A 12,672-nucleotide genomic window follows, 5' to 3' on the forward strand; every position below is an offset into this window, starting at 1 on the left:
GTAAGGTGGAAGAGATAATATGAATGAAGGTACAGTAAAATCAATGAAAGGGGTTGCAGCTAGGGGCAGAAGGGACGCTGCCAAGAACCTCTAGTAATGCCTACAGTGCACCCCGTGAGGTGGCACTGACGGCACTAACCCCCTACGGAGCTGTAGAAATCAGGTTCTGTACTGAGAATCGAAATCAACCCATCTCCACTATGACAGCTGATTACAAAGTTTGTAAACGTGTTACTTTTTGACAGATTTGTCACTAATTCATACATGAATTATTTTATGACCTCATACATTAAACCGCAAATGCTCCTTAATATTGAAATCACTGTGCTTTAGGAGTAACTTGCACAAAATAGGAATTATATGTAAGAGCTTCTGCCCCTATTAGGATTCGAACCTATATATATCTCGCCTGACATCACATCGGATAAGTCAACTGTCTACTTCTGTCATCAAAAATAAAAAGGCAAAAACTCGAATCCCTTTGGAGTTAGTTATTCCCAATGTGAAGTCAGTTCCCTATCAGTGGGTATTCGTGGCTTAATATTCAAGTACATACACACAGTGTATGTATATATGTATGTATGTATATACATATGTGTGTGTCTATAAATATGTATGTATATATATATATATATATATATATATATATATATATATATATTATATATATATATATATATATACTCCTATCATACTGCTGCTATGTGTGTGTGTGTGTGTGTGTGTGTGTGTGTGTGTGTGTGTGTGTGCGCGCTTGCTTGCTGCATGTGTACCTGTATTCAGATCTAAAACAACAGAGGTAAACAACCAGCTTCATTACTAATGTAAACTGCAATCGAACTCGCAGCAAACGAAAATACCCTCTAATAAGAAACAGCAAAAACGTTCAAATAACCTTTCAAGCGGACCACGAAGAAGAAGAAACTGAATCGAATGCCATAAATAAAGGTCGTCCTCAAATGTCACAGGGAGCTCTACGTTCCTCACAAATCTTTCTCCTCACACACAGTTGCATTTTAACAGAGATCTTTCACCTCCTCAGCTGATCCCTGATCCCCTCTTCCTGCCGAGAGAAACCAGATTTGCTGAACAGCAGCACTAACATGCAGTCAATGTGCCTCGCTGTAGAACTTCTCAGTTCCAGAGGCACTTTATTCCTCACACCGTTGGACTGTGGAACAGCCTCCCGGAGAATGTCGTGCAAATGGAACTTGAGAAGTTTAAGCGAAGATGCAATGCATTGATACCTAAATACTATTCTCCTTGCATTTTAATACTTAATTTATTAATTAATTTTTTTATATAGGTGAGATCTCTTCATTCTGTATTTCCCTTTACCTCCTCTTACTTCTTCCTAATGAACACCATATACTTTGGAAGCTTGAATTTCAAGTTAATGGCCCCTGTGGTGGGCTTGTTCCTTATGAACAGGGTTCATCTTCTGAATAGCAACAGAAATGACGTCCAACAGCAATTCTTTACAAGAGACAGGATCGGCATAGAGATGCGTCATAGAGAATATAACAGGAATACAAAGGAATCGTGAACAATGAAAAAATATAACCTGACATTAGGCCACAAAACCAATCGTCCACGAATGGTAAAATAGGAAACTAAAAACAAAATACGTGCAAGTATCAACACAACCAAAGCTTAGCTAATAATATCAGTAAGCGGGGATACAAACAGATCATAAACTATAGAACAGAACAGAAGAATAGAATATAGAATTTAGGCCAAAGGCCAAGCGCTGGAACCTATGAGGTCACTCAGCGCTGGAAAGAAAATTGAGAGTAGGTAGGCTTGAAAGGTGTAACAGGAGGAAAACCTCGCAGCTGCACTATGAAATAATTGCTATAGGAGAGGGTGGACAGCAAGATGGAAGATTGTATGAATGGAGGTACAGTAAAAGGAATGAAAGGGGTTGGAGTTAGGGGGCGAAGGGACGCTGCAAAGAACCTTTAGTAATGCCTACAGTGCACTGCCGGCACTAACCCCCTAAGGGTGGTTCTCACTGCCACGTATCACCATCGAGCTGTCTCCTCGCGAAAATTGCGGTTTTGTAAGCATTTATTTTTAGACGTGGTTTTATCAACGGCCACCAAGTCAGACAGTATGTATATCAAATCCATACATTTTTAGTTGCTTGACGCTCGCTGATAAATCAAGACATTCAGAAGAGGCTAAGAACGAGAACATTAACATTAGGAATTCTTATTTCATGAAATTTTCTTCAAATTCAACAAAAGCTTCTTCGAGGTAATTGGAAACTGGAATAGAGAATTTAGGCCAAAGTCCAAGCCCTAGGACCTATGAGGCCATTCAGCGCTGAAACGGAGACCTACAGTTAGAAGGTTTTAAATGTGTAACAGGACGAAAACCTGGCAGTTGCACTATGAAACAACTGTTGGGGGGGGGGGAGTCAGATAGAAGAGAACATGAACGGAGGTACAGCAAAAGGAATGGAAGAGGTTGCAACTACGGGCTGAAGGGACGCTGCAGAAAACCCTAAGTAATGCCTGCAGTGCACCACTCGAGGTGCACTGATGGCACTAACCCCCTACGGGGTTTCGCGGTAATCCCACCGACAGCATCGTCTCAGTAGTTTCTTAAAATACGAAAGAATATGAAAATACGCACGTGCGCGCGCATCCGGTTGAATACGAGCACGCACATGCAAATACTGCCGCACATATTGACGTATTTTACGCGGACAAACACTCAACTGTTGGCGATGTATTACCACTCACTTCAATGAAAAATACAAATATATATATATATATATATATATATATATATATATATATATATATATATATATATATATATATATATATATATGTGTGTGTGTGTGTGTGTGTGTGTGTGTGTGTGTGTGTGTGTGTGTGTGTGTGTGTAAGCTGCAAATGCCCATCAATAATCCCTCAAACCACTCTTGAGAATATTACACTAATTTCTGTTATCGGATGTAATCTACAGTCCTCAAAATGGCCGACCTGAACTCTGGCCACTTTCAATTAAGGGATTCATTACTTGGGGTTAGCAGGACATGCAAACATCTGGCAAAATGTGTTTAAATGTGTGAGAGAGAGAGAGAGAGAGAGAGAGAGAGAGAGAGAGCACATATTTCTATTTTATTTTTATTCCTATTTTTCCTCTATCATTTAAAGAGTTGCTGGTTTCAATTCAAACCTTTAAAAAAAACGTAAAAGTAAATAAACTACGTTTGCTTTCCCATTCATTTAACTCTTTTTATCCTCAAATGCTAAGGTTTCTATCCCTTCGAACTAAAAGAAAAATATAAAGACGACGTATTTTTCATTTGGACCGTTTAAATAAAAGTACTCCTATGGAAAAGGAGGTCTCAGCAAAAGTTAGCCGTTTTGGAGGACTTAGCAAAGTTAGCCGTTTTGGCGGTCTTAGCAAAGTTAGCGTTTTGGAGGTCTCAGCAAAGTTAGCTGTTTTGGCGGTCTTTGCAAAGTTAGCCGTTTTGGAGGTCTTAGCAAAGCTAGCAGTTTTGGAGGTCATAGCAAAGTTAGCTGTTTTGGCGGTCTTTGCAAAGTTAGCCATTTTGGCGGTCTTTGCAAAGTTAGCCGTTTTGGCGGTCTTTGCAGAATTAGCCGTTTAAATAAAAGTACTCCTATGGAAAAAGAGGTCTCAGCAAAAGTTAGCCGTTTTGGAGGACTTAGCAAAGTTAGCGTTTTGGAGGTCTTAGCAAAGTTAGCGTTTTGGAGGTCTTAGCAAAGTTAGTCGTTTTGGCGGTCTTTGCAAAGTTAGCCGTTATGGAGGTCTTAGCAAAGCTAGCAGTTCTGGAGGTCATAGCAAAGTAAGCCGTTTTGGCGGTCTTAGCAAAGTTAGCCGTTTTGGAGGACTTAGCAAAGTTAGCCGTTTTGGAGGTCTTACCAAAGTTAGCCGTTCTGACGGTCTTAGCAAAGTTAGCCGTTTTATGTAATTCACCGAGTTCGACGTTCCGGAAGCCAGTATCTAGATTTAGGGTGGTTCCAGTGACGGGACGGTTCCTAACCCGTCCTCTCTCTCTCTCTCTCTCTTTCCACAAAAAGTATCCGTTCTATCGAGCCGAATTGATGTTGCATGGCTTAGGTGACGTCACGCTAGGCCCCGATAAAGGTGGGAATAATAAAAGATAAAAGATGTCTTTGCGTATGCATCGCGCGTCATGCACGAACTCCCTCGGCGCAGCGGTTATTTGCGAAATTTACTTCTGCATGACCACAAGTATGTTTTGCTTCCCATGATATAAAATTGTTCATTATTGTACTTCTGATTTCTTGCACACACACACACACTTCATATATAATTATATATATAAATATATATATATAATGTATATATACATACATATATAACATATATATATATATATACACGCACACACAGATTTCACTATACAAACTTCCTCCACTTGACACTTCGACAGGGTAGCGTTAGGTGCCAGCCTCCTCCTCTCTTAGAGGTTTCTGAAGTGCAGAGGGGTAAACATGAGAAAGAACATTAGGGAGAAGAAATTATTTCGCAGAGATGGTAGTGGAAAAAGAAAGGTTATTGAGCAAATGGATCTCGTAACAAAAGACGAAACGGAGAGATAGTGTCAGATATGAATGTAGTTCTGGGAAGAGAGAATGAATATTTCAAAGATTTGTTGAATGTGAAAGACTGAGGAGAGCAAGGCTGAACGGAGCAAAGTGAAAGTGGTTATTTCAAGATTGAGAATGATTGGGAGGTGACTGGACAACATAAGGAGGCGGTTTAAAAGGGTAAAGAACACACAATAACAGGACATTAGTTCATGAGATCACATATTAGTGTGATGCTGCCGCACAGTGGGTAGTGCAATTGAATGGCTGACCAGGGTGTGTAATTTATACATGCTTGAATGAGGGAAAGGTTCTGAAGGAAGGGTTGAGAAAAATAACGGTTTCCTTGTAAAGACACAGTTGATTGGGGAGACTAAGAATTATATAGGCCTAACACCACAGTACTTTGCATGCCAGGATTTTGATTGACACAGAAAAATAAATACAGAAGGATTAATAGGGGAAGAATAGTTTGGGTTCACACAAGGAATGGGGTATGTGAATCTATTGTTCGCTATGAAACACTTGTTTGAGATATCTCAGAGTAAAGAGAACAGCTGCATGCTGCATTCGCAGAAAAAGCTTCTGACGCAACCACTAGAGATGCAATCTGGAGAGTGCAGGGCAGATGATACATTTCTGACAGTGGTAGAAGCAAAGTGTGTAAAAATTATGTAGAAGGGGAAGCAACTGGTTTGGTGTAAAAGTTGGTCTGAGACGAGGGTTTTTCAATATTTTTTTGGGATGGAGTGACGGAAGAAGCCACGAAAAGGATACTCGTGTACATATGAAGTTGTGGGATAAGAAAATGAGCCTTGAATGGAGTGAGAAGTGGCTGACATTTGCAGATGATACAGTACTGACTGGGGATAGTGGCGAGAAACTGCAAAAGTTAGTTTAAGTCTTGACAGCATTTGTAGGGGAGAAAATTAAGAGCAAATGTGAGCAAGTAATGCGGGTAAACAGAAACCCATATTAGAACATAACTGAGGCACTTAAGTATAATAATTGATGAGGTTTGAATGTTACTAACAAGTGTTTGTAAAAATCTATTCTGATTAAAAATGATTCTGCATGAATTTCCAAAGATGGATGGTGCAAGAAAAGAAGCAACCGATTTAATGAGAAGAGGCTACTCACAGATTAGGTGAAGCACAGAGGGTAGTAGGGTGTATGCAAAAGATCAGAGATGGGCTTGGACTGTCTAGGGAATCTACAGTTGGAATGGATGAAGAGACTGTTGAGCCAACTCTCCTTTATGAAAGTGAAGTGTGGATGTTGAATACAAAGACAAAAAGTTGACACTTCTGAGATGAGACATTTGTGTAGCAAATGTGGTGTAGGAAATGAAAATGGTAAAAATTGTGGAGATATGGAAGACAGGTGGTAAAAGGAACGATTAAAGTATTTTGAGATGGTTCAGTCATGAAGAATAAGTGTAGGCCGTTAGGTTAGAGAGAGAGAGAGAGAGAGAGAGAGAGAGAGAGAGAGCTTATTATTAATTCCGATTATTTGGAATGGCTCTAATCGCATATTTATGGAATATCGGACAAGAATATTGCCCTTCTTGCAAGCAAATGGCATGGGCTGTCGGGAGGGACTGAGGTCTTGGAGTACTCAGGTCCCTCAAATACGCTCCGAGTATATTTGAAGGACCTTGAGAGTACTATATGTGCGCGGGATGGTCATGGGAACACGGAGGTGAAGGGAGTGCTAAAGGTAAACACGTTAGTACTGAGACTGTTTTAGTGCTTTACTGCTGTAGTTTCTTTATACTAATTATTGATGCGGTTTCAAAATATAATCACTGTTGGGGAATTAGAATTGGAATACAGAATTTAGGCCAAAGTCCAAAGCGCTGGGACCAATGAGTTCGTTCAGCGCTGAAAGGAAAGTGACAGTAAGAACGTCTAAGATGTGTGACAGGAAGAAAACCTTGTTAGGTGGGCGTAAAGTCAGATGGAAGAAAGAATATGAAAGGAGGTACAGTAAAAGGAATGAAAAGGGCTGCAGCTAGGGGCCGAAGGGACGATGCGAAAGCCTTAAGTAATGCCTACAGTGCACCACGTGAGGTGCACTGATGGCGGTACCAGCCACGCAGAAATAATCACTATTGCAGTTTCATTTTATATTTGTTGTTACATATTCATTCTACAATCACTGTTGCAGTTTCAAAATATAACTTATCAAAATATAATAACTGATGTGGTCTGTATATAACTATCCAGTATTTATAGAAATCTATTCTCATCATCAAAAGCATTTCACTTGCATTTTTAAAATTACACAGATAATTTCACTTCAAATTCCTTGACATCACTGCAGTTTTATAGCTCCTATATCTATCATCGTAAATCAAAGGTTCACGATAATGGTTTCTAAATCTCGTCTCCAAGCCATTTCAAAACCTAATCGCGAATCGTATTCCAAAGGTTAATGGAGTTTCAAATATCATTTCTATCACAGTTCCGACATTCATTTACTATAATGTAAAAATACTCTCACTACGGTTCCTACTGCGGTTCCTTCCACTAAAGTGTTTCGTAACTTAATTCTTACTGGTTCTCAAATTTCAGCATAATGCTGGTTTTACTTCGTAAGGATAGTGTCAAAATTTCATTCGCACTGTAATTTCAAAATCATATGTTCACTGCTGCTACATAGTATATAGGATTTAGGCCAAAGGCTAAGCGCTGGGGCCTATGAAGTCATTCAGCGCTGAAAAGGAAATCGATAGTAAAAAGGTTTGAAAGGTGTAACAGGAGAAAAACCTCGCACTTGCAAGAAGAATCAATGGTTAGGAGAGGGTTGAAAGTAAGATGGAAGAGAATACGAACGGAGGTACAGTAAAAGGAACGAAAGGGGTTGCAGCTAGGGGCCCAAGGGACGCTGCAAAAAACCTCAAGCAATGCCTACAGTGCACCGCATGAGGCACACTAATGGCACTACCCCCTATGGGAACTGCTGCAAAAAAAATTTCGCCCACAAAGATTTCTGCAATATAATCTGTGCCATATGCAATACATGGGTGTAGTTTGTAAAAAGCACGTTTCTCAAATTTGAAACAAAATAAGAAATCAAGCCAGTCATTACTCATCAACAGGAACTCAATACACTTTAAAGGTTAACTATAATACAAATGTCTTCGAGGTAGGTTAGAAACCAACCAGTAGCCTCATTCTTGAATGTGACGACGCCTTCTCTGAACTTTTAGTTTATTTATTCTTTCTTAAAATGATCATTATCATTATTCAACTTGAATGTACTTTTGCTAATATTTTTTTTTTTTTATCTGTTTACTTTTATATGGATTATCATCGTTTCAAGGCTACTTTTCCATTGTCACAACTTTTTCACATGAGGGCATTTTATTCTCTGCGGACTTGCTCAGTAAGTTCATGATCTTTATGGTTTGTTTCCTAATAATAATAATAATAATAATAATAATAATAATAATAATAATAATAATAATAATAATAATAATAATAATAATAATCTCTAGAAGCTTGATCGGCAAGCTGATCCGTTTAGGAAAATAATTAAGCATTTCTAGTAGTTTTTTTCTTTTTACTTCCTACAAATGAAAGAGTGCATATCCTTGAGGCTATTCCATACAATATCATCGGGTTCTTCTCGCTGTACTACAACTACCAGACCGGTTCGCCAGTACGCCCATCGAGTTGAAATTATAAATTCATTAAACGCTATCTGTCATGCAAGAAATGTACTCCTTACGCGCAGAAAGTGCCAGGTTTCGAAAACGTCGACTGCCTCTGGCAAACATCAATCAATATCCTCTAGGCTTTGGTACGTCCTTGTAAGGACCTTGGGCATGTCGGCACTTCAAAAATCGTGGAAGCAAGAATATTTTATACAACTGCGAGAAAGGATCACCAACTCTCTCAGGCTGCCGTTATCCTGTGAGAGAGAGAGAGAGAGAGAGAGAGAGAGAGAGAGAGAGAGAGAGAGAGAGAGAGAGAGAGAGAGAGAGAGAGAGAGAGAGACCAAACTTTTCACATCTTTCTCAAAGTGCCAGTTCCAAACAATGAAAAACATCATAGATGATTTACTTGACAAAAACTGAAATAAAAATGAATTACTAAAAAGTGAAAAATAAAAAATAAGAGTAGGCCTAACCTAGTTCTAAAACCAATCGTTTCTTTTAAGTCGATATAAGAAAGTTTCGTTTCTATATATCACATAACTAAGAACTAAGAAAAAATCGTACGTAGTAAGAGAACTCAAACCACGGAGGCTACGGAAGAAGCCCAAAGTTTGAGAACAATAGTTTTATGGTCTCAGTACTATTTGGCGTATGACTAACATGAACAGGGTTTAGCAAGAGCGTTTCAAATACAGGCACTGCAAAAACAAATCAGAACAATCTTTAGATGAGCTTCATTACAGCAGCATCTTGATTACAAAGTCACATGGTTCTTCAATATACAACCAAGTTAGGTTACAGTAAATGAAGGTTAGCTTTTATACATTCAAAATCCTTTTAATATGAACTTTCGATAATTACGAGATGGCAGTTTACCAGAACAACCTATCTTTCGAAATGATTATGAAACACTCATGCAGCAATTCGAGGAAAACACACACACCTGGCCAACTGAGCGGACGGGATAAAATAGGAATGCCGGCATGGTCAGTTATGAAATATACACATGAATATAAATGATAAGTAAACGTACACGTGTCAAGTGCTCAGCATGAGGAAGAGACAGCCCCTGCAACCGGGTGAAACTAAATAAACCAACCGTTTAAATTCGCCATAGTACGCAGGACATCTGGACTTTGGTAGACAACCACTAACATTCTGTCAAAACTCCATGCTTCGCAATACAAGAACACTCGTACTGGGACAATCATACTAAGCAGCCATTGGTCTCGGAAAAAATAATGAACCTGCCTGAAAGTGAAAGATTGTTTATATACACACAGACGCACGCGCACATACTACTAATATTGACTTTTTGAAGATAAGCATTAATTAACCTAGATTCTAATACGACTAAAAGACGTACAACAGTAAACCTTTAGATATCCTTACCTTGCCAACTGTTGGCTGTCTAAGCATTTGCTTTATTAGTACTAACGTTCTAAGGACAATCCGTCTTCAAACCACTTTCGACAACTGAATTATTACTCGAAACACGCTACAGATTTCTTTAAGACCTTGTGACGCCTTGCCACCTATAATAACGCAAAAAAGGGTGTTAAGACTAATCGTTTGCTACCATTAACATTCATTTTTCTCCCTTGAGGGGGCGTTCATGCGTCTAGCTACATGTTACACTTGAAGCCATCCAATTCCATATGTTAATCACTGAAAGTTATATATGTATATATGTATATATATATATATATATATATATATATATATATATATATATATATATATATATATATATATATAATGAGAATTACCTGTTTACGTTGAATTTGCTACAACACGCAGTAGCCTACTTGCCACAGGCATCGCACAAAGGCGGTGTCGCATGGTCGACTTCAAGCCATTTCGACGCCATGCCACCAAAAGTTCTTTATGTTGTAAATGCCACCAACAACAGCACCAAAAGGTTTCAAGTTGTAAAACATTATATATAATCTCATTACAGTACTGTCACTTCCATAATTGATCAATTCGAACGTTAACCGTTAAAGATAACTTAGTTTTCCATAGATTTGGCCATAAGATGTAACCCCATGAGAGTTGGGCCTAACCTAGTTCTGAAACTATAGTTCTTATTTAGTCATTATGAGAACATTTTGTTCCTATGCGTTACATAACTACCAGCACAAGTGAATCACTTCCGCTGTATCTGTTCAACTTATACTGACGTAAGTTAAAATCGCCGTGGACTGCTTCCTATAATCAATCTATCTACTTCACTTATGCCACCAGCAATGGCTATCTGGAATTTCTAGCGAAAAGTGGCGGAACAATGCAAAAATGTTATGGAGAGAGAGAAAGAGAGACCCATATCTGAGCAACGGGGTTGGGTGTTGTGCGGTTCACAGACCTCACTCTTGAAAGAGGGGTTTATTTAAGTCAAAAGTAATAAAGTGAGACAGATAGACAGACAGATAGGCTAAGTTAGGGTAGGGAGCTCCAACCCACCCACACTTACAACAATGGAATTTTCCAGTCTGAGTCGACGATGAAATCTATATTTTCTGTCATCCTTACGGAATTGGTAACGCTTACATCAGATTTCTGTCAAGTTTATTATAAATGATGACCCGTATTACACGGTACAGCAATTTCCTTTGCACTGTTGCATGAGTGTCTATGGTGCTGCGCAACACACGAGCCACAAGTGTTTTACACCCTGGGGTTGAAGACTATTGAAGGCAAACATTCATACTAACTGCCATTTATAGACCATGTACAGACCGATTTAATTGTCTCGTGGAAGTGTTTTTTCTTCTCACCTCGGTTCAAATTAGGCTACTTGGGCAAAAAAAAAAATTTTTAATATTCATGGTCAAGGCCTAAATGCTGTAACAACAAATTACAGAAATAAATCATTCACTGAATCTTCATTACAACGCCAGTCAAGTTAATGCAAGGCAGCTGCTCTGAAAGCTTAATCCAGATATGAAATATTCCCTGTACAGTAATTCAGAATTATTTACCTTGCTTTTTTAAATTAGATCTACTCCACATGGCTAGGCCTATGAAGTGATTAGCCTACCTGGATACCAATCAGGCGTTCGTTGTTTCGTTTTGGATTAAGCCAAACTTGTGCTGGCACGGGCTCTTGAATTTACACCTCCCGCTAAAATCTTATATGTCAAATTTACCCTTTCCATTACAATTCAAGAAAACTTAAAAAACTACAATTCCGGTGTGCCATGTTACTCCCCTAGACATAAAGGCGGGAAAGTACTCTCCTAGACATGAATGCTGTATACCTAAAAATATTAATTAGGCTGGATATTACAACCCTTTCTAAGCTTCCACAATCACCACGGGTTCTTATCGGTAAGGCTAACTTGGCCCTAACTTGGCCTTCTTGAGTCAGATTCAAACCTGAAAACAAGTAGCTATCGATTTTGACACTTTCCGATCAAGTCACTTTTGTTGACGATGATGAAATGTTCATATTGGCAAAGCCTAGCTTATATAAAACCGTTTATGTTAAGAATTAGATAAAAGATGGATACATTTTTGACAACTGTGATGAAAAGCGTTGCGACGTCAGCTGAAGACGCCAATCAAATGTCTCGATCGCGTATTACACAACAACGAACTTGCAAGCTTAGGCCTAGGTCTTGGTTACGGAAAAAAACTGAAAAATTTATTACCTGTTGCAACACCCATCGGTGCTGCCGTTCAGCCCATGAAAGATTAAATCAAATCAAAGTAGGCTAAAGTTGGAGAGTGGGGTGGGAGCGGGGGGCGCCACACGTTCCGCCCTTGTGCGGTGGAGACCAGGACCGCCAAAACCAGAACCACTGCGTGATACAGTCACCTGTGTACTAAACCGTCAATGGCAAGTTCCTCCTCCTTCTCGCACCATCATCACTTCCCTCCCCCACCCTCAAATCCCTCCGTCCCACCCAGCCAAATATGAACGTCCCTCGTCCATGACAACCAACTAAACATTAGTTGCGTTCGATATCGGTATCGCATACCCTTACCACCTACCTCCACAACCCGAATTGACAATCTTTCTCTTACGATCATACGTCATTTGGTTGCTTTGATTCTTGAATTCGTCTGCGTTAATTTAATCATTTGTTACGGGATTTATTTCTCTCATTTGATACTTATCCGTTATCTGTTAGTTTTCTGGTGTTCCTGGGTTTTAGCGCATTTAGAGCTGGATAAACATTCTTTAAATCCACACAAACCATGGTCATCTCTGCCCTAATCTAAATCTCAGTGAAAAGTTGGTTATATAAACATATAAGTAAAACACTCTCTCTCTCTCTCTTGCACCTGACACATCACTGCTGTTGGACGTCACTCATTGACTCATATTCCCGCCTAAACTTTTAATTTGAATTTCAGTTGGAACCATTTCGAATCTAGGAGCTCAGTGATGGAGGTGGCTCAGATTTC

The 12,672-nt window shown here is 39.2% G+C and overlaps 1 protein-coding gene across 4 annotated transcripts in view; it reads right to left on the minus strand.

Annotated features, from left to right (window-relative positions):
- Window positions 1-12,214, minus strand: part of LOC136836372 (uncharacterized) — a 204,194-nt gene extending 191,980 nt beyond the window's left edge. For 3 of the 4 annotated variants that reach the window (XM_067100563.1, XM_067100565.1, XM_067100566.1), the window contains exon 1: window positions 11,913-12,088. The gene's annotated coding sequence lies outside the window, so the exon portion shown is untranslated. Of the gene's footprint in view, window positions 1-11,912 lie in introns of all 4 variants that reach the window. The other variant, XM_067100564.1, reaches the window with a different exon arrangement.
- Between the last annotated feature and the right edge of the window lie 458 nt (window positions 12,215-12,672).

Source organism: Macrobrachium rosenbergii, chromosome 56 (assembly GCF_040412425.1).
Source record: "Macrobrachium rosenbergii isolate ZJJX-2024 chromosome 56, ASM4041242v1, whole genome shotgun sequence".
Taxonomy (NCBI): Eukaryota; Metazoa; Arthropoda; class Malacostraca; order Decapoda; family Palaemonidae; genus Macrobrachium; species Macrobrachium rosenbergii.